The sequence below is a fragment of the Euprymna scolopes genome, chromosome 12 (assembly GCF_053919585.1).
Source record: "Euprymna scolopes isolate OS-2025 chromosome 12, ASM5391958v1, whole genome shotgun sequence".
In the NCBI taxonomy this organism is placed as follows: Eukaryota; Metazoa; Mollusca; class Cephalopoda; order Sepiida; family Sepiolidae; genus Euprymna; species Euprymna scolopes.
Window position 1 is genome coordinate 79,074,490 of NC_136493.1, and position 27,206 is coordinate 79,101,695.

General features: G+C 35.7%; 1 protein-coding gene across 1 annotated transcript in view; it reads left to right on the plus strand.

Moving 5' to 3' along the window:
* Nucleotides 1-342: 342 nt before the first annotated feature.
* LOC145291357 (ATP-binding cassette sub-family C member 10-like) overlaps nucleotides 343-27,206 on the plus strand; it is a 120,705-nt gene continuing 93,841 nt past the window's right edge. The window contains exon 1 of the mRNA XM_080137129.1: nucleotides 343-633. The gene's annotated coding sequence lies outside the window, so the exon portion shown is untranslated. The remainder of the gene's footprint in view (nucleotides 634-27,206) is intronic.

Sequence of the window (27,206 nt, forward strand, 5' to 3'; positions counted from 1 at the left end):
ATTCTATATATTAAAAAAAAATCGTATTTTGACCATTTCAGAGATAAAATCAGTTTTTCTAAATGTTTGAGACGAAAAAATATTTTCAAAGAATGAAATATTGAAATATTCATAATTCAATGTTCGTCTGCTCGCATCGTATTATGAGAACAATTTACGACACGATGTACAAACAAAAAATTAAAAACATTATGTTTTCCTAATATAATAATCCTTATAATGTTTACCGATTATTAATAAAAATATATCTGTAAAAATTTAAAGTGTAATATATATCTTCCATTTAAATCATTTAAATTTTATTTATACGAAAAATTATTTTTGCGACAGTCGTTCTCATTCACGTTTACGTGTGGCAGTGTTTTTGTTCTTCATCTAAAAAGACGCACATTAGAAAAAAAAAAAGGTTTAATCAATTCATACTCGCATATTTATCGTCAGTAATTATTATTTCATAAAACGATTTATCTATTTTAATATTATTACCTTTTAAATCCCGTTTTATTGACAAAATTGCAATTCGAATGACGACAAATAACGAATGAAACAAATATAGATCATAACATTTTTGGATATTTTTTTCCGTGAAGGATATTTTTTAAAGAAAGGATGAAAAATTAAATATACTAAACTGTAAGTATTTATTTATTTAATTCTCATAAATTTTATATTATTTTATTTAATTTAGTTTAATTTCTGAGCAATATTTTCTTGTTCATTTCAAAGTTTTAAGGGACCGAAACTTCCGATACTTTGGAAAATATCCCGTTTTTTTAGGGATTTTTCAAATAATCCTTCAGAATTATTGAAATGATAATTTAGATTTTTCGGACTACTATTTTCATTTTTTTTCTTATATACTCATATTTTGGCTGATGGAACTTCCACCTTCTTTAGGTTGCTGAGTTCGATTAGAGGTTCTCAAGTTGGAAAATATGAACTTAAAAAAGGATTACATCGCCGGTCGAAACATTGTGACTATAATGATGAGAAAGTAGCTCGAATAATACAAATATTCAAATAATGTTCAAATTTTTTAATTATTTTGGGATTTTTTAAATTTTATTTTAAACATTTGTCCACAGTTATAAATGTTTAGTTGGTGCTACTGGTAAATTTAAGTGGTAATTTATATATTTTAGTTCCATTATTTCTCTGATGCTTGTGCCGTTTACGGACCGTGCTATTTTTGTTTAGATAGGATTTTCAAGTTAAATTCGATTTTTACGGTATCTTTCGTTTTTATTAAATTGTTAGGTGAAAGTATAGAAAAGCTAAAAATCTCCCCTTCCCTATGTTAAGAATGGGGTTTTAAATAATAACGTTATTTCAGTACGGTCCGTAAGCTGTACAGTGTACACATACTCGTTTTTTTCATTAAGTAAATGAATGAATATTATTCTGTACGTTTTCAGCATTTCAAATTCTCTTTCAGAAGATCTCCTTCTCCGTTTCTGGTTTTCAACATTGCGATTGTAATATTGTTAATAAAGATCTAATTTAATATCGATTGTTTTTAAAGAGAAATAGAAAAGAGTATTTTGTTTTGATTTTGTTATTATAAAATAAGAAAAATAATCGAAGAAACGAAAAAAACCCCTATTACAATCCGAATATTAACCCAAACCCACAGACACATCAGTGTAATTGTATCGTTGTAGTTTCCTAAATGTATTTCCACTGAAACTCCATTGTTTATCAAAGTGCGCTATGATAAGAAGAGCGTAAGTGTGTTTATTTATACAAACGTTATTGGTTACATATGTGCATTTGTGCTGCAAGCTAGCTGCACTTCATTTAAGGCGAATTTTCATCAGATCTTCTTTTAAAACCAAACTTACATATATATTAGATATATTAAAAGAAAAGATCTGAAGCTGTCTCCCTAAATGAGGTGCAACAGAAATATGTATGCACATATGTAGCCAATAATGTTTCTATAAATTAACAATAGCATACTTGTGCAAAAAGAAAAGGTTCTCTTTAAAAATAAAGGAGTCTGCATTAGATTACGTTTCTGACTATTTTTAATTTCTTGTTTTCGCTGGGAGATCTGTCCTGGCTCCTGGTACTCCATATTTTTTGTCCCCTCCCCTGCCAGTGTTGGAGGAATTCTTCTCGACTGAGGCAATTTAAATAATTTTTTTTTTTTTTTTTAAAGGACACATTTTGAAATTTGAGCGCTTCTACAGAATTGGACGAGATTTTGTCGTCGATAAATAGCGTTTTCAGATAAAAACAAAACAAAACAATGATTTCAATTGATTTTTTGTCAATTTTAATTAGTTACGATGGTAGAGCTTCCAAATTAGGCAGTTGAAATTACCTGAATATTGAAGTATTAAAAAAAACAACTTTAATCGTGTTAGCAAGTGAAAATTGCCGCCATCTTTTTTAAATCAAAACAAAAAATTACCTCCTTTTGAACTCGCCTGTGTTTTACGATCATTTTCATCAAATTCTATTTTTTATTTTCTTTTATAAATACTTTTCTACCTTATCGACGTCGATTTTCGTAATTTTTGGTTATAATCATCTTTAAAATACAAGGAATACGCAGATACCATTGTTTTCATGTGGAATTCAGTATTACGATTTCCGAAATTTCGTCCCAATAGTGTAGAAGCCCCGAAATTTGTTTTAATGTGATGACGATTATAATATTTGTAAAGAACCCCCCCCCTCCACACACACACACCCCGAGTCAAAGCGTCCTGATTTGGAGTAGCCGAAAAATTCGATGATTCATTCATTCGATTATTCGGACGACTGTTTCCATCTTCGTCGTTATTTACAACGTATCTGTCAATGTAACTTCCATTCTTCTTAAAATACAATAATCTACCGAACTTGCTGATTATGTCGAATTAGGGAATTCGAACTGACCTTTCGGTTCGAAAATCATGCAGTCCATATATCGATATGTGAAAAAGACAAATGGCGGCGAGCTAACTGTTAAATAGGTGAAGTTTGGAAAAATGAATTAAAACAAACAAAATTATATGGCGGACCTGTACGAGAGTGCTCTCCCTAAAAATGCGTGCTTTTTGCCTTTTCGAACTTTTTTTCGACAATTATGATAGATTACAGACTTAAATATCATTTTAGCAGAAAAAATTTGAAAAAAAAGGGTTTACACATAGATTCGAAAAAGTTGTCAAAAAACAAATATATAACAAATAAATGTTATCAAAGGCAAGATAAGTTACTTTGATAATTTTTTTGTGTTTTTATTTAATGTAAAATGTTTATTCAGCTCGAAAAACATGCAGTGTTTACCGATGTATTGGAAAATTTAAAATGGCGGCCGGCCGCCCGACTCTCGCTTGAACACAGTAAGTTTAGTAAAATGAGTTAAAAAATAAAAAACCATACAAAATACTGTTTGAAACTCGCTAAATATTTTACCGTGACATAGACTGACATATATTCGATGGGTTTCTAACAGTATTTTATATAGTTTCTTATTTTTAACTCATTTTCCCAGACTTACCGTGTTCAAGAGAGAGTCGGGCGCCATTTAAAATTTTCCAATACGTCGGTAATCACTGTATGTTTTTCGAGCTGAATAAACATGTTACATTAAATAAAAACACTAAAAAAATATCCAGTTAAGTTTAAAAGTAACTTATCTTACCTTTGATAGCATTTATTTGTTATGTTTTTTGTAGGCACCGCCAAAACTGGGGGGGGGGCAGGTCAGTACTTTTTGACGGACCGTCTTTTTAAAAATCTACCAAAAATCAGGTAATTATCCGATCAATACGAAATTTTCAGCGATTATTAGGAGAAGAATGAACTTTATAACAGTGTACTTATTTTTCATAAACAATATTTATATATATATATATATTTTTTTTGCTTACAACCCCCCCCCCCCCTTGTTTTGAAGTGGGAACAAATATGCTGAAAATAATCATCTGAAACTGAACAAAACATATTGTGTTGTTGTAAGGGACAGAATTATAGATTAAAAAAAAAAAAAATTGTTTGCATACCTTATTTTGACGTCTGAATATCAGAACTTCGATTGTGTTTAATTATCCCGCTTCTGCTTTTGAGTTTTGAAGTGTGAAATTCGGTGAATATGTTTTCTTTTTTTTTTTTTTTTTTTACATAGGCATCACCACATTATCAAGGCCCAGAGGCCACTCAAGGATAAGGGTTAAAGAGTGTACAGTAGAAATTGGACAATATAGTAATCATTAGTAATGAAAATTTGGTAAATTTGATAACTTATATGGAACGGCTCATCAAGAACTTACTTACTTTAGACTTGAACACAACCATATTGTAGTCAGCCGGAAAGCAGGAAAACGGAAGACAATTCCACAGGCGTGCAGTTCTAAGAAAGAAGCTTTGTTCATGGAATCTACGTTTAGGTTTAGGCACAGATAAAGAGTGGGGGAAATTATTGATAGTGTTTACAGCTAGACGAGTGTTTCTTGTGAAAGTTTTGTGAGGGGGGACCATAGATTGAAGCTCGGTTGAACACTTTCCATGAAAATAACGATACATCAGAGACAAACTCGCAACATCTCTTCTGTGAGATAGAGGTTGCAAGGAGGAGAAAAGGACATCTCCTACGAGGCTACGAAGTCTATTTTGAACTCTATCAAGGCAGGACAAGTCCTTTCTAGCAGCTCCTGCCCAGATGTGGCAACAGTATTCCATCCTTGGACGTACCTGGCTCTTATATAGATAGAGAATAGCATCAGCAGTGAGATATCTACCGGATCGATAGAAAGATCCCACCATTTTTCCAGCAGCCTTGGCAACAGATTTGATGTACGTGTTCCATTTAAGATCAGGAGTAATGGTCAAGCCCAGAAGCTTGTCAAAACTTGAGGCCTCCTGAAGACGAGAGCCATTCATTTCAATTGATGCCAAATGTGGATTAGAATGTTGATGATGTAAAGAGAGAAGCTTGGTTTTAGATGCATTAAAAGTAACCAGCCACTCCTTTCCCCATTGTACTACGTGCTCAAGATCAGAGGAGAGAGAATTGGAGAGAACTTGGTCGTTTACTGTCTTAGATGTGGTACCAGGAGAGAGAATTGGAGAGAACTTGGTCGTTTACTGTCTTAGATGTGGTACCATACGAAAAAAGCCATTTTAAAATTTTTGATAAATAAATTAACAATTTTTTTTTAGCGAGCCGAATAATGCATGACCATTATTAAACAGGGCATGCTTTGAATAATCGATACAAAAAAAAAAAATTCGATAAATATTGTGCCCTTAGCATCATTTTTTTCGATCCCGTTTGAAAACGTTTGCCGCCTTTCGACTACGGTGGACCAAACGCGCTGAAATAATTTTTTTTTTATTCTGCTTTAAATTGCCCCCCCCCATTTTGGGGAGCCTGGCCCCCACACACATACACATAAAAGTACTTGCCTGCACCCCCCCCCCCCAGTTTTGGCGGTGCCTAGCTTTTTAAAAATAATTATCTTTTTAGAATTCTGTTTTTTGTAGTAATTCAAATAATTATATATATATAATTTTTTTTTTTATTATTAACATAATAATATTTATTTTATGTCCAAACGTCGATAATGTATACACGATATTTGTCATGCATTTTCATTATTTTTGTATGCTGTAAAAAATTTTTTAAAAAATATTAGCAGTTTATTTAAAACTTCTTGTTTTAAATAGTATAAATGTTTAGGATAATATTAAATTCAGTTACATCGTGTTACATACAGCAGGGGTTAAAACTGGCGTGAAAGCCATAAACATGAAAGTATATATATGCATGTCTCCCGCATGCTTCCTTTTTGACTACTATTCTCAGCTTGCGTGTTTCCTTCATGTTTCCTTTTGGACTACTCTTCTCGGCTTGCATGCTTCCTTTTGGACTACTCTTCTCGGCTTGCATGCTTCCTTTTTGACTACTATTCTCAGCTTGCATGTCTCCCGCATGCTTCCTTTTTGACTACTATTCTCAGCTTGTGTGTTTCCTGCATGCTTCCTTTTTGACTACTATTCTCAGCTTGTGTGTTTCCTGCATGCTTCCTTTTTGACTACTATTCTCAGCTTGTGTGTTTCCTGCATGCTTCCTTTTTGACTACTATTCTCAGCTTGTGTGTTTCCTGCATGCTTCCTTTTTGACTACTATTCTCAGCTTGTGTGTTTCCTGCATGCTTCCTTTTTGACTACTATTCTCAGCTTGTGTGTTTCCTGCATGCTTCCTTTTTGACTACTATTCTCAGCTTGTGTGTTTCCTGCATGCTTCCTTTTTGACTACTATTCTCAGCTTGTGTGTTTCCCACGTTTCCTTTTTGACTACTATTCTCAGCTTGCATGTTTTCCTCACATTTCCTTTCAAACTACTATTCTTGTGTGTTTTCCACACTTTTCAATTTGGACGTATGGCTACTTTAGTGAGTCCCAGAATTGTTTGGAAATTTTAGAAGTGACAATGTTGTGAACTATGCACAATCAAAATTGCTATTAGCGAGCAACCAGTTGTGTTGCTGTGGACGTGCCATGTCTACGTGTGGACGTGCCATGTCTACACAGAATTCTGCAGCCCTCAAAAATGACACTGTGTTGGAGTTACCCCAAGTGCAAAAAAAAAAAAAAAGGCTTTCCATAAGATGTAGGAGTTTCTTCAAAAACTCTAAATTAAAGCTTACCTGGGTGTTTCAAGTCCGTTTTGATTTTGTTGGTCAAATGCCAGTGACCTCTTCTGCATGTATGAATGCTATTACATTGAAATCTGCGATTCAGTGGTATGAATGCTGTAGGGACATTTGTACTTTCAAAATGATGAAAGATAGAAAAATTCTAGGTGGCCCTGGACATCAAATACAAATTGATGAAAGTCTTTTATTTAAAAGGAAGAACAACATGGGAAAAATTGTGAAACAAATATGGGTTATAAAGTTTTATGACCAAACGGAAAAGGTTGGTTTCCTGGTAAATTCCAAACTGGACCACCCAAAGCCTGGAATTTATAATTTTGGATTGTGTAGCTCCTGGGTCTACATACAGACGAATGGAAGAGCTACAGTAAGCTATTCAGACTTGGTTATATTGATGGAACTGTTAACCATTCCGAAAATTTTGTCAATCCAGTAACAGGTGTCTGCACCAACTCAATAGAAGCCTACTGGTCCTGTATTAAAAGATGCTTAAAATATATATTGGGATTAGTAGGGAACATGAAATGGTTTCATGTAGATGAGGCCATGACGTGTGACAATCTCATCGGCAGTTACAAGTTATTTTTAACTTGTATTAATGAGTATAAATCTCTTTTTCGCCTACTTTTATTAAAAATTTTGGCTAATGCCAGAATGTCAATTAGTTCATTTTCTTTTTGTTGTTCCTTATACATTTCGGTACATTTTGTAGTTACTGACCTGCGCTGAATTAATATTATTCTGTTTCAAATATCTCATCATTTGTTTTCATTGTGGAGCGCATATATATATTTTTATGTTTATGGCTTTCAAAATGATGTCATTATTTCACTGCAAGTCAATGACTGCAAAGTATGGGAAATTGAAATTTTTTATAATTTGCCAAAATTTTTTGTTTTATTTTTTACTAGCGGGCGTGCCCAGCATTGCTTAGGTGTTTTGGAGGTGTGTGTTGAGCACAAAAGAAAAAGTTGTAGTAGGCAGGCTAGAACCCGTGACGCGAAGACAGAAAAGAAAGTGAAAGAAAACCTGATATTTTACCGTTACGCTGAAGCGAAAGGGAGTTAAAAATGTTAAAATTTAGCAATGTCAATCAAAAAGTTTACTTGCAGAAGTGAATGAGTTCATGCAGGCGCAGAAATGAACATCTGGCTTTCTGCTGTTTTATTTATTTGTTTCTCCATGATGTTGGGGAAAAACAGCTCCCCACAAAAAGGGGGAGTTCTGACAATGTCCAAGTGAATAGCAATTGTCTGATATGAAGGGTTTCCCCCACATTGATCAAAGCTGATCGCCTTTTTGGACGTCCCGACCGGAAAGCCAGAAGGTTGACTTCACTTTGATTATTTCGCTTTATTTATATAAGAAAGGCAAACAAACACGGGGAACCAGGGATTTTTTAAAAGTCAATCAAAATAAATGTAGAGACGACGTCTGGTTTCGAACCTGAGATATTATAATCTAGGAAGTATAAGGAAAGTTCTAAATAAATGTAACCTTGGAATTCATTATTGAGATGAGTATTATTTATTTATTACGGACTATTATCCTCATCTTTCTTAGTTGTTTTACAACGTTACAGCCAACTATTCCTCTAGCCTTCGATGAAAGATGAGAATAATAGTCCGCAATAAATAAATAAATAATACTCATCTCAATAATGAATTCCAATTAAATAATATACTTACTATTTGGTACGGACCCGATCATGGAAGATCAGATAATAAATAAACATACATTTATAAGACCAAAAAAATCCAATCTTAATCGCCCTTTTGGGCCCATGGCGCAGTGGATAGAGATGTTGAATCTCTATGGTTCCAGGTGAGAATTGTCTGAAGATAGTGGTTTCAATCCTACCCAAACCTAGCCAGAGGCTTACTTGGCCAAACCATGGTGAGGCGACAACAACTATGGATGGCAGTAATTGCTGAGGATGCAGTTATGAGATCCAGAGTTCCTATCCTCTCGCGGTTACCACCTGATAAAGGCCAGAGGAATAGTTAGCCAAAATGTGAAACAACAACTATGAAAGATGAAGATAATAGTCTGCAATAAATAAATTAATAAATGTACCTTTATCAAGAACCTTGTTGAAAAAAGCCTTTCGTGGACATACAAAATTGCGCGCAGCCATTTTGCTTTATATATATATATATATATATATATATATATATATATATATATATATATTTTTTTTTTTTTTACTGTTTCTTGTAAGGGGATTTCAGAAAACCTCACCGATCACATGACTAATCACGTGCTATGTCAGTCAAGAAACAGACAATAAATCAGGGAGCATTATAACAAGAAAGTGACCCCCCCCCCCTTCTTAAAAGTTATTAAATTTATTTTTCAAATTTTTTCTGCTAATATATTTAAGTCTGTAATCTATGATAATTGTCAGAAAAAAGTTAGAAAAGATAAAAAAACACGCATTTTTAGTGGAGGGGGCACTCTCTTACAGGTCTGCTAATTATACAAAATATTGTTAGAAACACAGATCAGAACGAGAATCACCCCCTCTATAAGTTTTATAGTATATTTTAGTATGTAGTGTAGTTTTTGAGGTTAGAGGCCGTTTTTAACATGGGGAGGTTGGGAGTGTTTATACTATGCTAGGTTAGGTCATAAAAAAATACCAACTGCAGAATACCTCTAAATTATAGGGAGTGGAGTGAGGATTCTCATTCAGGTCCGCCACCCACCCAATATATGTTACTGTGACATATATTGAATTGGTTTCTCACGGTATTTTGTATAATTTTTTTGTTTTTGCATGTTTCTTGCTTTTTAGGTTTTTATGTCAGTAAGTAAGATTGTTTTTAGTCGCGTGCAAGCGACTCTATAAGTCACTCCGTCGGTCGGTCTGTCCGTAACACTTTTGTGCTTGGCCTCTTTGGTTAAGATCAAAGGTCTGTTGTTAATAGATGCTGTTCTTAGTTTTTTAAGCTTTTCTTGGCCTTTTGGCGACTCTGCTAAACACAGCGTTAAAGATTTTGGCCAAGGTCCTGTCGAATCGGCTGCAGGTTGTTATCGGCAAGTTGGTTGAACCAGAATAGAACTACGCTGTGAAGGGGAGATCGATTCAGAATAACTTGCACCTGATCCGCATGATCCTAGAGGGAGGGATAGATGACGACACAGAAGCCGCGCTGATCAACTTAAATCAGTACAAAGCTTTCGATAGGGTTGACCATCGTTTCTTGGTATCTGTCTTAGAGGCAGCTGGTTTTAAACCGGACTTCTGCAAGTGGATCTCCATGATGTATCGACAGCCCACAGTCGTCGTGCAAGTCAACGGAAAGCGCTCAAAACCCTTTGTTATCTCTCGGTCAGTTCGTCAGGGTTGTTTGCTGTCGCCCCCGCTCTATTTTCTGACTTTGGAGCCCCTGCTCCGCAAGCTGAGACGTGAGGAGGCAAATTCGGCCCTTCGTGGAATTGCAATATCCAGTGGCTCAGCTGCCAAGGTATCCACGTTCGCCGATGATGTCATGGTCTTTGTGTCGAGCTTCAGAGACATCGAGATCGTGTCGGAGGCGCTCACTCAGTACGAAAGAATTACAGGGACTAAGATAAACCACATCAAGTCAGTAGGACTGCGGTTGGGCACCTGGAGTGGCAACGCCAACCTCCCGGGGCCCTTCAGGTGGACGGATGGCCTGGTTAGGATCCTCGGCGTGTGGTTCAGACTGGGTCTCCAGCTGGACAAAAATTGGTTGGAGGTACGGTCAAAGGTGGAGGCTGCAGTCAATTCGTGGCTTCCTAGGAAACTTTCCTTAAAGGGTAGAGCTGAGGCGTGCGCCACTTACGTCTTTCCTCTCATCCTTTACCAACTGGCCGTACTTCCCCTGCCTGCACAACACCTAACGGCTCTTGTCAAACTCTTGTCCTCGCTTCTTTAGGACGTAGGAAGACACTGGGTGAGCAAACAGGTCTGTATTCAACGTCCGTGTGAGGGAGGCTTGGGAATGCCGGACTTGAAGTGTCATCGAAACGCTGAGAGGCTAGCCTTCCTGAACCACTATATGCAAGATGACCAACCCTGGCACCCCGTGGTTACTGCCGCCTTCTCCGACCTCATTCTTGAGAGCCGTCGCAGGCCGCGGGGAGAATCTGCCTACACGAAAGAGTGCCGAGCTGTGCTAAAACGACTACCAAGGTCCAGCGACCTTGTGACTGCTACCCGTAGGGAACTCCACAGAGATCTAGTGAAGGGGGCTGCCGACGACCCGCTATGCGCGCGTTTGGGTTGGCAGCAGAGGGAAATCCGCTCCACATGGAACTGGGTGCCAGGTTTGAGTCATCTGAACAATTCGGAGTTCTCTCTGACCTGGCGATTGGCCCGAAATACACTTCCACTCAACAACATACAATGCAGTTCCGGGTTTTTGGAGTCACCTGATTGTCCCCGTTGTGGAACAACAGCCGTAGAAACAACTGATCATGCTTTCTTCGATTGCCACGAACTCCACCGGTACTGGTCGTATGTCAGCGAAGTGACGGCTCGCATCGATCCTGAGCATTCTCACCCAATTACCGTATCCAATGTCATGGACAAGTGAGGCCGCCGTGGGACCAGGAAAGACAAATGGTCTACATTACGATCTTGGCCGTGGCGAGAATGGTGATTTGGACGTCGTGTCTGCAAGGTTGCTGTGGGTTGGGGGTTGTCTTTTTCTGATCAGGATCTGATCGCTTTCTTTAAACACCAACTACGGGTGAAGATCAGATGTGATAGAAGAAGGCTGCATCGCGCGGCATTTGACAGAAGATAGATACATGTAGCTAGTCTGTGTGTACAAAGAGGAGCCAAATTTGAATACATGTTCCCCGCCTAGGTGTGGAACGCACTGTTCCGTAAAGTAAAATTAAACAAGTAGCCTCTCAGCTAGCTGAGTGTATGTTCCATCCCTCCCCGATTAGGAATCCTCCAAGATCCCCACCCCCTCCTTCTTGCAATTTTTGTTTTTCACCCCCTCCTCTAAATTTCACCCATCTTGGAGAGAAAGAAATACAAACTAACCCTCATTCCTTACCCACAAAATTTTCTTTTCTCTATTCACCCACATCTAGAGGGCATCCCCACTTAGAGACTGACCTGCAGAAGCGAGGTTCCTTTTACAAACTTAATGGAACAGGTAGTCTATCAACTAGATGGGGTTGGGAGGGTTCTACTAATCACCTGTTGTTTTTTTCTTCCCCCCCCCCGTCCTCGACACAAATGAACTATGGTACCATTTTATTGTTATCTTTTTTGTTTTTACACGTCAATAAAAAATGTTTTAAAAATTGGGAGTTAAGTAGGACGTCCCCTAGTATGAAAGGGTGAATGCGGTATTATGGTGAAAGAAGATACTAGGTGGGAGAAACTTTTGTTGGATTTTGTTTAGTTCTGGAGTGACAAGGATGACCAACGACCCCCACAATCCCCCCTTTTGAGTTGGCCATGTGCCTAAGTTTTTTGTTCATTGTTGATTTTCACTGTATTTTTAACTTGAATAAAGGATTTAATATCTAAAAGTGTAGTATCTGTTCTTACTACATGCTGTACTTATTGTGATATAAAGTGGAGGATCGCTTTTCTGTATTAATTTAATGTAAAATGATCACCTACTTTACAACCAGTCAGTCTCAAAGCCATTCAAGTCATTCTCCAGATCATTCAAGTTGTTTTTGAAGGATTCCAGTTATTTTTTAAGCATTCAAGTCATTCTTAAGGTCATTCAATTCATCCTTAAGTTCATTAAAGTAATTCTAAGTCATTTACTTTTTATTTATTTAAGTCATTTCAGCCCATTTTTTGGTCATTTTAGTTTATCTTTAAGAATTTCATGTCAATCCTACATTCACACATTCATTCATTACATGAGAGCACGCGACTAATGGCTATCGGCCTTGTTATTTTAAATAGGAAAATGAATATTAATTAAATTAAATGAATATTTTCCCATTTCTTCCTATAATTTGTTGCTATCATTTTAACGATAAATTTAACTTTGTCGTTCCAGTCCAAAGAGCTTATTCTGGAATAGTCTCTCAATTAGAGACCCTATTTTACGTATTTCTATTTTTTATTTTTTGTAATTGTTAAAGTTCATTTTTGCCCCATGCTTTGGGAAATAAAAGTAATCAGTATTTTATTTCTTTGCTGAAAGTGCGCTGGTTGACCACTGGAAGACTTACCTTTGTTACGAGGGAGCATTTCTATAAAATAATAATAAAAAATAAATAAAACTGTTTAAAATGTGTGCTATCGTATTCTAGGCACCCCTAATGATCAAGCCTCAAAAGTTTTAATTCACGAGATAGTTTAAAAGCCAGAGAATAGTTAGAAAGAGTAGAAGGTTTTAGAAGTATCTGGAAAGTCCCTGAGATTTGGCAATAATCTAGAATGGGTTAAGATGTCATAAATAAAAGTGGAGAGGGAAACAAACCAGTTATCAACTTGGTCCCGTCAAGATATGTCTATGATTCACGGATACGTCCAGCCAAAAGAATCCAAACCAAAAAGAAAAAAATTACATCCCTCCAACCCACGGAAAGTTGCAGAAAAAGCCCTCTGCACTAGTGGTAAATACAATTTTGAAATAATCTTATTGACCAAACTTTTAAAAGAAAAAACCAAAAGAAATTTTATAGTCATTGAATTTCGTTGTTAATATAGTGAATAATCACTAGAAAACTGGCCTGTAGCCGTTCTTAATTTGGACTACTTCCCTTACCCTCCACCTCCTCGTTCTAGTTGTCGACCTCGAGTTTCAACAAGCCGTGTTTTAATTTGTGATAGATAGTAGTAATCCAAAATAACTGTATTTTTGTTAACTGACCTTTTTTTTTTGTTATTGTTGTAAATATTTGTGAATAACCTTATTTGTTTATTTTGTTATTGTTGAAAATATTTGTGAACAAACCTTTTTGTTTGTTTTTTTATTGTTGTAAATATTTGTGAATCATCTTATTTGTTTATTTTGTTATTGTTGAAAATAAAGGAAAATATAATTTTTCGAAAACCATATTTCATATCGTCCATATTTTTAATTGTTACACAATTTAAACGTAACAAAGTGGGGGCTCGTCCGGGGAAACTTAAAATTAACACTTATCTGTTAAATAAATGAATAAATAAATAAATAAAAAATAAATAAAATAAAAAAAAATGTATTAGATAATATTTATCAACTTATTTTAAAATATGAATAAAAAAAATAAAAAAATAACATGTCTTTTTCAGTGGAAAATTTTTTAAGTTCAACCAATCTGGGCGAAGTATTTAAAAACTTTAAAAAATCGGAATTATTGCAAATTTCAGAATATTTAGGTTTAAATACAAACCCAACTATGAGCTGGTGCTACCAGATCAGGCTGCCTATTGGCTTCCTGAGACGAAACGCACCTACATCGATTTCTGTTTTTGTTTTCTATTCTCTTTTGTAAAACTTAATTATGTTCTACAAAAACAAAATAAAAACAACAGCCCCCTCCCCTTCCCCCCTCCTTTTTTCCTTCTCTACTTCCCGGTTGACCCTGTCGGCAGGGCATTAGAATACGCCGACTGCCCCCCTGCAGAGGGTAAAAGTCCCTCAACGGGGCTACCTGTTGGCCGTGGGTGGCAACCCGTGATGCCTAGGAAAAGGATCCTGGTGGCTGAGCAACCGATGCCTAGGGAAAATAAAGGTACCTGTAGCAACACTCTACTTTGGCCTTGTACTAGGCTAGACGGGCGGTTGGAGAGGCCCGATCCAACCAATCGGCTAGTCATGTCAAGCCCTAACACTTACACTGAAAATGTCAATTATAACATCTAAATAAAATTTAAAAAAAAAAAAAAAACTTAATCCAAAGATAATACATTTCATTACTACAAACATAGACAAACCAGTTAAGTGTTAGAAGGCGATGGCAAGGGCCAATCAATTGATGAGACAAAAACCACACAACTGCTCCCTAACGAACGTTTCTATCAAACTGGGAAAGAAGAAACTAAAGGAGGAAACAGGAAATGATGGAACAAACTCAATCAATTGAGTATATCTCTTTTGTATCCCTGGGATGAAAGGGCGAATGGGTTTCCTCCCTAACATCTCCCAATTTCGGGCTCCGAGGAGGGTGGGGAGCAAGAGAGATGAAAATCTAAACAAACTTCTATGGATATAATAAACCCAAACAAAAAACCCAGAAATCAAAAAAATACAACAAAATCGAAAAGAACCCACTCTGACGTAACCAGCTCAGACAGTGAACAAGAATATAACTATGAAATAATTGATAAAGAAAAATATCCAAGATTCATAGTAATCGAAACCTTGGAAGGAAAAAAGATCAGCGATCTATCTCCATTCCTAATTGAAAAAATTCTGTCTCAAAACAGCAACCCAAAAACAGCAAAAAAAATGAAAAATGGCAATCTACTTGTCACAGTCGACAACTATAAAGACGCAAAAGACATCTTAGAGATGGAAAAATTCCATATCTATAAATGCAAAAGTTATGCTCATGAAAGACTAAACACATCAAAAGGTGTTATAAAAAGCCATGAATTAAGCTTGGCTACAGCAGAAGAAATAGAAAATGCCCTAAGAAAACAGGGAGTAATCGATCACGTCCGAATAAACATAAAAAGGAATGGTCAAACCATACCTACAAAAACCTACATACTAACTTTCAATACACCAAAAATTCCCAAAGAAATAAAAATCGGATACACAATAGAAAAAGTGGAACAATATATACCAGCCCCTCTGAGATGTTATAAGTGTCATAAATATGGACATAGCAGAGAAGCATGCAAAGGACAGAAAGTATGTGGAAAATGTGGCTTAAAAGAACCTAACCATACTGAAAGTGAATGCCCAAACGAAACAAAATGCCCAAATTGCCAAGAAAAACACCCAGCATACTCTAAAATATGCAAAATCTACACAAAAGAAAAAGAAATAGCCGAAATAAAATACAAACAAAACGTGCCCTTTCCTGAAGCAAGGAAAATAGCAAGCTCTCGAGAAAAAATAAACACTTACGCAGACATTACAAAAACTTCAAACCAAACAACCCAAAACCAAGACCTACTTAAACTAATCTCCGAACTCAAAAATCTAATTGAAACTTTAAAAACTAACCAAAACGAAAACAAGAAACAAATACCAGTATCTTTGAAAACTCAGTCAAATGATCTAAAACAAGTCCCAAAAAGCAAAAAAGAACCCGAACAGCAAAAACCACAAATAAACCGTGAAAGATCCAAATCACGTACAAGGACAAAAGCAGAAGATAAAAACACAATATCTGGAAAGATGGAAACAGAACGGGAAAACACAAATCCTCTTTCCAAAAACCAAAGTAAACAAAAAACAGAGACAATATTAATCGAAAATGAAAACAAATTTGAATTGATTGAAATCGAGAGTCACAGGAAAAAATCTAGCTCCAAAAACAGAACTGATCAGGAAGAGAAAATGGAGACTGAGGAACCAAGCAGTTCAAGTAAACACAAAGCAAAAACCACTCAAAACACAACAAACCAATAGAATAATAGATATAAAAACCTAAACAAAAACCAAACAGAAAAAAAAAAGGAAAAAAATTAATAAATAAACGAACTTACTTATGGAAATGAATAAAAACATCATACAGTGGAACTGCAGAGGCATAAAACCAAACTACGAAGAAATCAAACATATAATAGCACAATATGACCCTAGCATAATCGGCCTACAGGAAACTCTTCTAAAAGAAACGGACACCATCAACTTCAAAGGATACCACATCTACAATCAAACAAACAGATCACAAGCAGATAATCGACCCACAGGTGGCACTTCAATTATAATAAAAAAACAGATACCACATATAAAATTACAACTCCAAACAAACCTTCAAACAATAGCAATTAAAGTTACACTTCACCGACCAATAACCATTTGTTCAATATACATTCCACCTAAACATAAACTAAACAAAACCGAAATTGAAGATCTCATAACACAACTCCCCATACCTTTTATATTAATGGGGGACTTCAACGCCCATAACAAAATGTGGGGAAGTGAGAATATTAATCAAAATGGGAAAACCATTGAATCATTACTGGAATCACCTGAAGTAACTATATTCAACGACAAAACACACACATACCTTCACCCAGGCACAGGAACGACATCAGCTATCGACCTAACACTATGCTCCCCCACAATATTTATGGACTTCCAATGGGAGGTACATAACGACCAGTGTGGCAGCGATCACTTCCCAATTTTTCTCAAAACCCAAGAACCTACAACAGAAGAATCAAAACCAAAATGGCAAATTAATAAAGCTAACTGGACTGAATTTAGCAAACTTTGCACAAATCTAATTAATCAAGAAATAGTTAACAAACCAGATCCTATGTTAGCTTTCACCAATACACTAAACGAAATAGCAACCAAGACAATCCCAAAATCTTCCACCAAACCACACCCAAAATCAACGCCATGGTTCACAATAGAATGTAAGCAAGCAATAACCAACAGGAAAAAAATGCTAAAAAACTTCAAACTACATCCTACAAAACCCAACCTTCAAAAATACCTACAAGCACGAGCAAAAGCACGCTATATTATATAAAAAAGCAAAAAAGAAACCTGGCAAAACTATATTTCCAAATTGAACAACAACACGCCATCAAAAAAAACATGGGAAATAATAAGAAAAATAACTGGAAAAAAACTTGGAACACCAATAAATAATATAAATACACCAAATGGTAGACAAACTATAGACAAAAAAGAAATAGCAAACATAATCGCAAATGAATTCAGCCAAAACTCATCATCCAACCACTACTCCCCCAAATTCCAAAAATACAAAAACAACGCAGAAAAAGAAAAACTCAATTTCACATCCAATAACAAAGAATACTATAACACCTCTTTCACTATAACAGAACTAAAAAATGCAATTCATAAAAGTAAAGATACAGCTACTGGTCCAGACGACATCCACTATCAATTTCTAAAACACATGCCAGACACATCTCTCAACATTCTCTTACAGATAATTAACAAAATATGGTGGACTAACAATTTTCCAAAACACTGGCTCGACTCCAATATCATCCCAATTCCTAAAGCAGGAAAAGATCACTCCAACCCTACCAATTATCGTCCTATCGCCTTAACAAGCTGTATATGCAAAACAACAGAAAGGATGGTCAATACAAGACTAATGTGGCATTTAGGAAAATATAACCTCATTTCTACACACCAAAGCGGATTTAGACAAAACCAAGGTACTAATGACCAACTTATTCGGCTAGAAACATATATTCGTAACGGTCTAATAAGAAACCACCACGTGGTCTCAATCTTTTTTGATATCGAAAAGGCGTATGACACCACGTGGAGATATGGAATCTTGAAAGATATTCATAATATGGGAATCAGAGGAAACCTAGCAAAATTTATCCAAGAATTCCTATCCCACAGAACATTTAAAGTATGCTTAGGAAATACAACATCAGATCAACACACACAAGAAACAGGGGTACCACAGGGTAGCGTACTTTCTGCCACCCTTTTTCTAATTAAAATCAACAGTATAATCGAAAATGTTAACATGGGATTCGAAAAAACACTATTTGTTGATGACTTTTCAATAACTTACTCATCACCAAATATGCCAACTATTGAAAGACAAATGCAACATTGCCTTAACAAAATAGACCTTTGGGTTAACCAAAATGGATTTAAAATGTCCAAAAGCATGATTTGGGTTAACCAAAATGGATTTAAAATGTCCACTTTTGTAGGAAACGAAAATACCACCTTGACCCACAGCTCAAACTAGATGGACAACCAATACCAGTAGTACAACACACCAAATTTCTAGGGATCATTTTAGACAACAAACTAAACTTCAAGGAGCACATTAACAAATTAAAACAAAAATGCTTAAAAGCAATAAATATCTTAAAAATAGTATCAAAACTAGATTGGGGAGCAGATCAAGCTACAATGCTCAAAATATATCGCTCACATATCAGATCCAAACTGGATTATGGTTGTGCCATATACAGCTCTACTTACAAATCCTACAAAAACAAACTACTAACAATACAGAATCAAAGTTTAAGACTCAGCCTGGGAGCCTACCGAACTTCTCCAATGGAAAGCCTTCATGTAGAAGCCCAAGAACTACCCCTGCACTTAAGATGGAAAAAACTAGCGTTACAATACGCAACAAAACTACAAACCAACCCCGAAAACCCAACATACAAAACTACCTTCAACTTACAATGTACAAACTCTTATTCAAGGAAACCAAAAAGTATACCCTCCTTTGGACACAGAATTAAAGAAATAATACATCAAATCAATGAAAACCCCGACAATATAATTACTCAGAAAACAAACGACAGACCCCCATGGACATTACACAACCCAGAAACCGACATAACACTTACTACTTACAAGAAAAACATTACAAATAATATAACAAACAGAAGCAACTTTGGAGAACTAAGAGAAAAATATGCAGAATACATAGAAATATACACCGATGGGTCTAAAACTATAAACGGAACAAGCGCAGCATGCACAGATGGACAAAATCAATATCAAATAAGACTCCCCAACGAGGCTTCAATATATACAGCCGAACTGCAGGCCATCAAAATAGCTCTCAAACACATCAAAGACATCAACGAACAAAAAGCCATAATATATACAGACTCCCTATCCTGTATCATGGCCCTTGAAATAAAATCTAAACATCCTTTTATCACAGAAATTATACAAGAATACAATGAAATAACCGAAAAAAACAATAAAAAAATTATAATAGCCTGGATACCAAGTCATGTCGGCATTCCAGGAAATGAAAAAGCAGACAAACTGGCTAAAGAAGCCACAAACCACCAAATGGAAAAAATTAAAATACCACACACAGACCTAAAAAGAAAAATCAACGAATATATAGAAAACATGTGGCAAGAGGAATGGAACAAATGCACTACAAACAAATTGCATGAACATCAACCAATAATTAAAAACGAAAAACCAAAAAGTTTTAAAGGAAGAAGAGAAGAAATTGTACTAAACCGAATAAGAATCGGACATACAAAATTAACTCATTCCTACCTAATCAAAGCGGAGGAAACACCAAATTGCACACTCTGCAATCAACAACTAACAATTAAACATCTACTGACAGAATGTAGAAAACACAAACACACTCAGAAGAAATATTTTAAAACAACAAACATTAGAAAAGTGTTCCAGGAAGTGGAACCCCAACAAATCATAAACTATTTAAAAGAAACAAATGTATTCAAACTCCTATAAAGCAAACAAGTAAAATTCAGTTTAGAAAAACAAATCTCTTACAACTAAAACAATTTTTCAGAAAACCTAAAACATCTTGCTTCAAAAGATAAACTTTTTCAAGAAACTTAAAAAATTTTTACAAGAAACTGAAAATCTATTATACCAACAAAACTTTTTTGGCATTAAATGACTCTTAGAGGTTGAAATGCCGTTAAACAAATACACTCACTCACTCACTCACCCAACTATGAGAAAAGTGGAAATAAAAAGCATTGTAGCTATGGAACTAATGGGAAAAGAATTGTTAGATTCGGATAGTATTGTGAGAGACAACCTAAGTAGTTTACAGATGAAATTCGAAATAAAAAAATTGGAACTAGAAAAGGAAAGAATAAAGTTGTAAAAAGAAAAGATAGAATAGGAAAAATTAAAACTACAGGAAAGTCTGAATAAGAATTCTGACAATACGTCTGACATAGGAAGATATATCAAACTAGTGCCTAAATTTTTCGAAAAATCTGTGGAAAAATATTTTCCTTGTTTGCAAAAATTGCAGTTAATTTAAGATGGCCTTATGAAATCTGGGCAACACTTTTACAGACGGTTTTGGTCGGCAGAGCAGCCGATATTTACTCGGCGCTCAGTATTGAAGATGCCTTAGATTATAATAAAATAAAAAAATGCAATATTAAATGCATACGAGGAGTTTTGAAAAAATTAGGTCTTGCACAACAAATTCTGTCTGAACTCCAACCTAATGTATATCGTGGAAAGTTTATACAAAAGAAAAAATCTTCTGAGCATACTGCAAGAAGGATAATCATATCTGACTGCAGAATTTTAAAAAGAAAACGAGAAGAAAATACCTCTTTCCAACCCCATGCTTTTACCCAATCTGTTAGAAATGATTTCTCTCCCCAACCTTTCTCAAAAACAAGTGGTGATGAAAACGCTTGTATGAGAAATTATAGGCCCTTTTTATCCCAAGGGTTCATTTACAGCAACGACCCTGATGAGGCTACGACTATCCAAATCTTGCGAGATACTGATGCGTCTCAAACATTACTACTAGAAAGCGCACTTCAATTATCAGAATCGACATTCACCAGCGATTTTGTTTTGTTACAAGGCATGGAGTTGGGCATAATTAAGGTTCCCCTTTACAAAATCTACTTAAAGTCAGAAATAGTGAATGGTCTTGTTGTAGTCGGTGTATGACCAAACCTACCAGTTAAAGGTGTCTCCTTACTGTTAGGTAACGATTTAGCAGGTGACAGGGTAATAGCGGAACCAATTGTCTGCGAGGAGATAGGAAAAGGGGAAGAATCTTTGTTTAAAGAAGACAAAGACTTATATCCTGAGTGTGTGTTTACTAGGGCGAGAGCCAAGAAACAAATTTCAAAAAATGAAGACACATCAACAGATAGTCTGTTGCAATTGAATGAAACATTTATATCGCATAATAATAGTTCTTGCCAAATGGAAAATGAAGCAGGAAAAATAAAAGACAATATAAATCGTAATCAACTCATCAGTAAGCAAGAGAAAGACCCTGAACTCTGTCTCTTAAAAAATAAAGCACTCCCCTTAGAAGAAGCAAGAAAAGTTAGAGAATGTTTTTTATGAGAGATGGCCTCCTACTGAGAAAATGGCGCCCAGTGGATGCCAATCTAAATGAGTGGAAGATTATGAACTAAATAGTGATCCCTAAAGTATACAGGATGGAAGTACTTAGCATAGCCCATGATACTTCCATGTCAGGACATTTAGGAATAAATAAGACCTATGAAAAAATAATAAATTATTTCTACTGGCCAAAACTTAAACAAGATGTTGTAAATTTCTGTAACTCCTGTCACACATGTCAGATGGTAGGAAAACCTAATCAAAAGATTCCGCCCGACCCTCTACAACCCATTCCAGCATTTGAAGAACCTTTTAATAGAGGACTAGTTGATTGTGTTGGCCCTCTTCCAAAAACAAAAATAGGGAACCAATATATATTGACAATTATGTGTACGTCAACTCGCTTTCCTGAGGCTATACCTTTGAGGAATATTAAAACCAGAACCATTGTTAAGGCTTTGACGGAGTTTTTCTGTTTAGTCGGGATTCCTTCAGCCATTCAATCAGACCAAGGTTCAAATTTTTTGTCTGGTCTATTTCAACAAGTAATGAGTGAAATGGCTATCAAACAGTACAAATCGAGTGTGTATCACCCTGAATCACAAGGTGCCCTTGAACGTTTTCATCAAACGATAAAATCAATGATGAGAAAGTTCTATTACCAATATAAAAATGATTGGGACGAAGGGGTTCATTTTGTTTTGTTTGCAGCTAGAGAAGCTGTTCAAGACTCTCTAGGTTTTAGCCCTTTTGAACTTGTTTTTGGTCATAATGTTCGAGGTCCCTTAAAACTTTTAAAAGAAAAATGGCTGACCGAAGAGAATGAGATGCACCTTTTGAACTATGTATCGAATTTTAAAGAAAAAATGCATAATGCTTTCAAAATAGCACAAGATAATTTGAAGAACTCCCAAAATAGAATGAAGACTAGATATGATAAATGTAGTAAAAGTCGTAATTTTGACATCGGTGACAAAGTTTTAGTATTTTTACAAATTCAAAATCATCCTCTACAAGCAAGATATTTTGCCACTTATGAAATAGGAAAGAAAATTAATGACTTAAATTATATCGTCCATACCCCAGATCGAAGAAAAAAGAAAAGAATTTGCCACATTAATATGTTAAAAAGTTACATGGACAGAAATGATAATACTAAAATTAAGCCAATCTCAACCTTAACTAGAATTAATATTACAAATCAAAATGAGGATGACATAGACGAGGAGGTAGTTGTAAAGGAGAAGGACATGGGTCAAAATAGTCATTTAAAAAATTCTGAAATTCTGTCAAATTTAAATGTAAAATTTGAACATTTATCAAATGAAAAAAAGAAATTAATGATTTGGTCAATGATTTCAAAAACCTTTTTCCTGATGTTCCTGGAAAAACCACATCTGCTGTACATGATGTTTTTGTTGGAGAGGAGAAACCAATCAAACAACATTTTTACCGGGTAAACCCAATCAAGCTTCAGCAAATGAGAGCAGAAGTAAAATATATGCTGGATAATGACATTATTGAACCAAGCAACAGTCAGTGGAGTTCTCCCTGTATTCTTGTACCAAAACCGGATGGCACATACAGATTTGTAACGTTGACAAGTGTTTTTGAGGTAGATGTACATAAGAATACTTTGATAAGTGTGTTTTAAATTAAATAGGGATGGTATAATAAAATTGTGGGGTCTGCGTTCGCGCCTGACCTCCATAGAATGGAAATAGGCACAAACTTTAATAAAGACTTTTTATATCTATCTGCGTAAGTATACTTTGATAATTATGTTTCAGTTTGAAGAAATATCGTATAATAAAATTATGGTGTTCGTTGCGCCTGACCTCCGTAGAATGGAAATATGTCACAAAGTTTAACAAGGTTTTTTAATATAGATCCACAGAATATTGTGATAAGTGTTTCAGTGTGAACAGGTATGGTATAATAAATTATGGGGTTTATCTATTTTATTTTTACTTTCATCATATTTTGTTTTGGTTTTGATACCCCCAAATTCGAAGCTATCTCTTTACAACCCTTCCTTTTCATAACCTATCATACTTTCATAAATCAGAGTCCATTTTCTGTAGGCTGTTTTTGAACCCAGTCAATGACGGGTACTTTTGCTAGTATATATATATATATATATATATATATATATATATATAACAACTTCAAAATGACATAATTAAAAGAAAATAAAAAGTGGACCAAGATCACAGTGTAGTACCTATTTACTATGCCTCCCCACGGGACAGAGTTAGACACCAGGGTCGTTTTTTAACGTGGAGAAAAGGTACAAAAATAAAAATTGTCTCAGTCGTGAAGGATTTCTCCTCCACCGAAAGAGAACAAGAAATGGAAGTGCAGCATCTGAAGAACAGATACTACACTTTGATCTTGACCAAAAATCTGTTCTGATGCTACACTTAACTTTTTCTGTCCTTGGTCAGTGGAGGAGAAATCGTTCATAACTGAGAGAATTTTTATTTTTGTTCCTATCTAAAGTGCCCCTTTTTTGGGAGCTGGATTTTCCCCACATTAAAAACCGACCTTGTGTCTAACTCTGCCCTCATGGAGAGGCAAGTAAATAGAAACACTATTCCATTCATTTTCTCTTTGCCTCCACCTTTACCACATTAACTATTTTTATATCGCCCACTTCATTCCCTCTCTCTCTCTCTCTTTCTCTCTGCTCTACCATGTGACTTCTTTTTAATCTGGCCCGTTATCATCACCATGTTTTCCATTTATACACTTTCATTCATAAATCTATATCTACTACTACTATTACTACTGTCAAAAGAGAAGTCACCTAATCTAATCTTTGTAGAAATTGGCCTCTCTCTCTCTCTCTCTCTCTCTCTCTCTCTCTCTCTCTCTCTCTCTCTCTCTCTATTTATGAATTTATATCCCACAGTAATGAATGGATATGTTAACTGTTTTTCTAGATTTTATTTTTTTTACATTTACAATTAACATGAGTATTTCATTTGAATGATTCATATTTATTTTTCTTTTGTTTGCTTGGACTAATACTAATTACGATAAGGGCATAATGACATGGACTAACTTTCCATAAAACATTTTTCTGTTTACTTAGAAAAATAAAGTAAATGAAATTTTTTTTTTTTTTTTTTTTTTTAAATTATTTTTTTAAACAAATTTACAATGGAGAAAATGCCTAGGAGGGTTGCCTCATTTTAATCTAAGGGTCAAGTCTCTAAGCAAGTCGATGCTAGAGAAAATTATTCATACCAAAGAGTATTCTATATTTTTACAAAGCTATAATTCGCCCATGCATAGAGTATTGTTGCCACATCTGAGCTGATTTATCTACCACTAGTCTCTCACTCTTAGGGTTCAAAAAAAGTTTCCAATGCACTGCACTATCAACCAAGTTTTAACCCCTGTCCCATCACTACAGTATTGTATCCCTGTGCGTGTTTTACAAGTAATGACATGTGCTCTGATGACCGCATAGCACTTGTGCTCCCCAGAATGTACTTACTCGAAAGTGGCCCAACAGCAAAATCCCACCCCTTCACTGTTGAGGTCCAAAAAGCCAGAAGGCCTTCTACTGTGTTTTTTTTAAGCTCTGAAGGCCATTTGAGGATAAGGGTTAATGAATGTGAGGTGGTAGTTTAGTAATCATTAATGGTGTAAATTGGGTAGAATTTGATTATTTATGGGGATGGCTCAACAAGAACTTGTTTACATTGGATTTGAAGGCTACCATGTTATATTCAATCGGGAAGCAGACCAATGGAACAGTGTTCCACAAACGGGCAGTTCTGGGAAAGAAGTTTTGTTCATAGAATCTACGTTTAGATTTAGGCACAGATAGAGAGTAGGGAAAATAGTTTATATTGGTTGTAGCTAGTTGAGAGTTTTTTGTGAAAGTTTAGCAAGGGGGAACCATAGATTGGAGTTCAGTCACACACTTACCATGAAAATAATGATAGAGCAGAAACAGGCTCACAACATCTCTTCTGTGGGAAAGAGGTTTCAGAGAAAAGAAAAGGGCATCACCTACTAGGTTTTGACGCTGGTTTTGAACTATCAAGGCCGATTAGGACATGCCAAGCAGCTTCTGCCCAGATGTGGCAACAGTACTTCCTTTTAAGGTGTACCTGGCTCTTATACAGATAGAGGATTGCATCGGCAGTGAGATACCTATTGGAGTGGTCCAACCATTTTTCGAGTGATATTGGCAACAGATTTGATGTATATGTTCCATGTCAGATCAAAAGTGAAGGTCAGTCTCAGAAACTTGTCAAGACATGGAGCTTCCCCAAGATGAGAGCCATTCATTTCAATTGAGGAGTAATAGAAGTGAGAGCAATAATGATGAAAAGACAGAAGCTTGCTTTTCGATGTATTAAAATTAACCAGCCACATTTTCACCCATTGCACCACATACTCAAGATTAGGATGGAAAGAATCAGAAAGATCTTGGTCATTGCTGGTTTTTGAAGTGTTGCTATAGATTGTGGTGCCATCTGTATAAATGTCTACAAATGATCTAAGAATGTGATTTGGAAGATCATTAATGAAGATCAGGTAGAGAGTTGGGCCCAGGATGGAATCTTGAGAAATGCCAATGTTAATACTATGAGTTTTTGATTTCTACCCATCAACAACTACTCTTATAAGCCTATCAGAGAGAAAAGATTTAATAATTAAGAGGATGTTTGCAGCTATTCCAAAGCAGGCGATTTTGTGAAGTAGACCTTTATGCTATACTCTATCAAAAGTCTTTGCTCTAGAAATGAAACCCCTGTCGAGAGATTCACTAATCCTGTGTGATATAAGAATTAGTACATTAGTACATAGTAGATCTCGCAGAACAGAAACCATATTACATGCCACTAAGCAGGTTATTTTTGCTGAGGTGGTTGACCATTTCTCTGTTTATCACAGATTCCAGCAACTTGCTCATGATGTATAGGGGACTGATTGGTCTGTACTAAGAAGGAGATGACTGATCTCTGGAATGAAGTTTTCCAGGGTGTTGGAAAGCATTTTTCCTTAAGTCAACGTTTGAAGAGCTTTGTAAGTATAAAAGCTAGTTCCAGTTGAAGCTTTTTGAGCACTATAACTGGAATGCCCTTGGGGCCAGTTGCTTTACTAGAATCAAAGTCATCGTGTACAGATATTTGTATGTCGCATGGTGTGTTTTTAGTCACAGGAAGAATACAGGGTGTAGGCAGCCCTAATCACAAAGAGTAGAATTTGCTACAAACTTTTGTCAAAGAGTTTTGCTTTGTCAGATGCTGATGAAATTTTACCTCAGGTTTGTTGATAATGGTAGAGATAGAGGACATGCTTCTGTTCAGGATCCTGTTTGTTATTCGCCAAAATTGATGAGAATCAAGCCACTGGTCAGCTACTTTAAACTTGACATACTGAGCATGTGAATCTCTTACTTTCTTTATTACATTTTTACAATGGTTGCTAGCGGATGTAAAGGTGGCTTTAGTTTCACAACATTTATTATGGTTGGAAGCAATGGAAATAGTGATTTCTGTGCAGAATGGTTGCAGCACATTCTGGAGTGGACCATGGCTGGCTGTTAAGCTTTGCTGGAATTTTTTGGAGCGTATGAAGCGGTCTATATGGACAATTA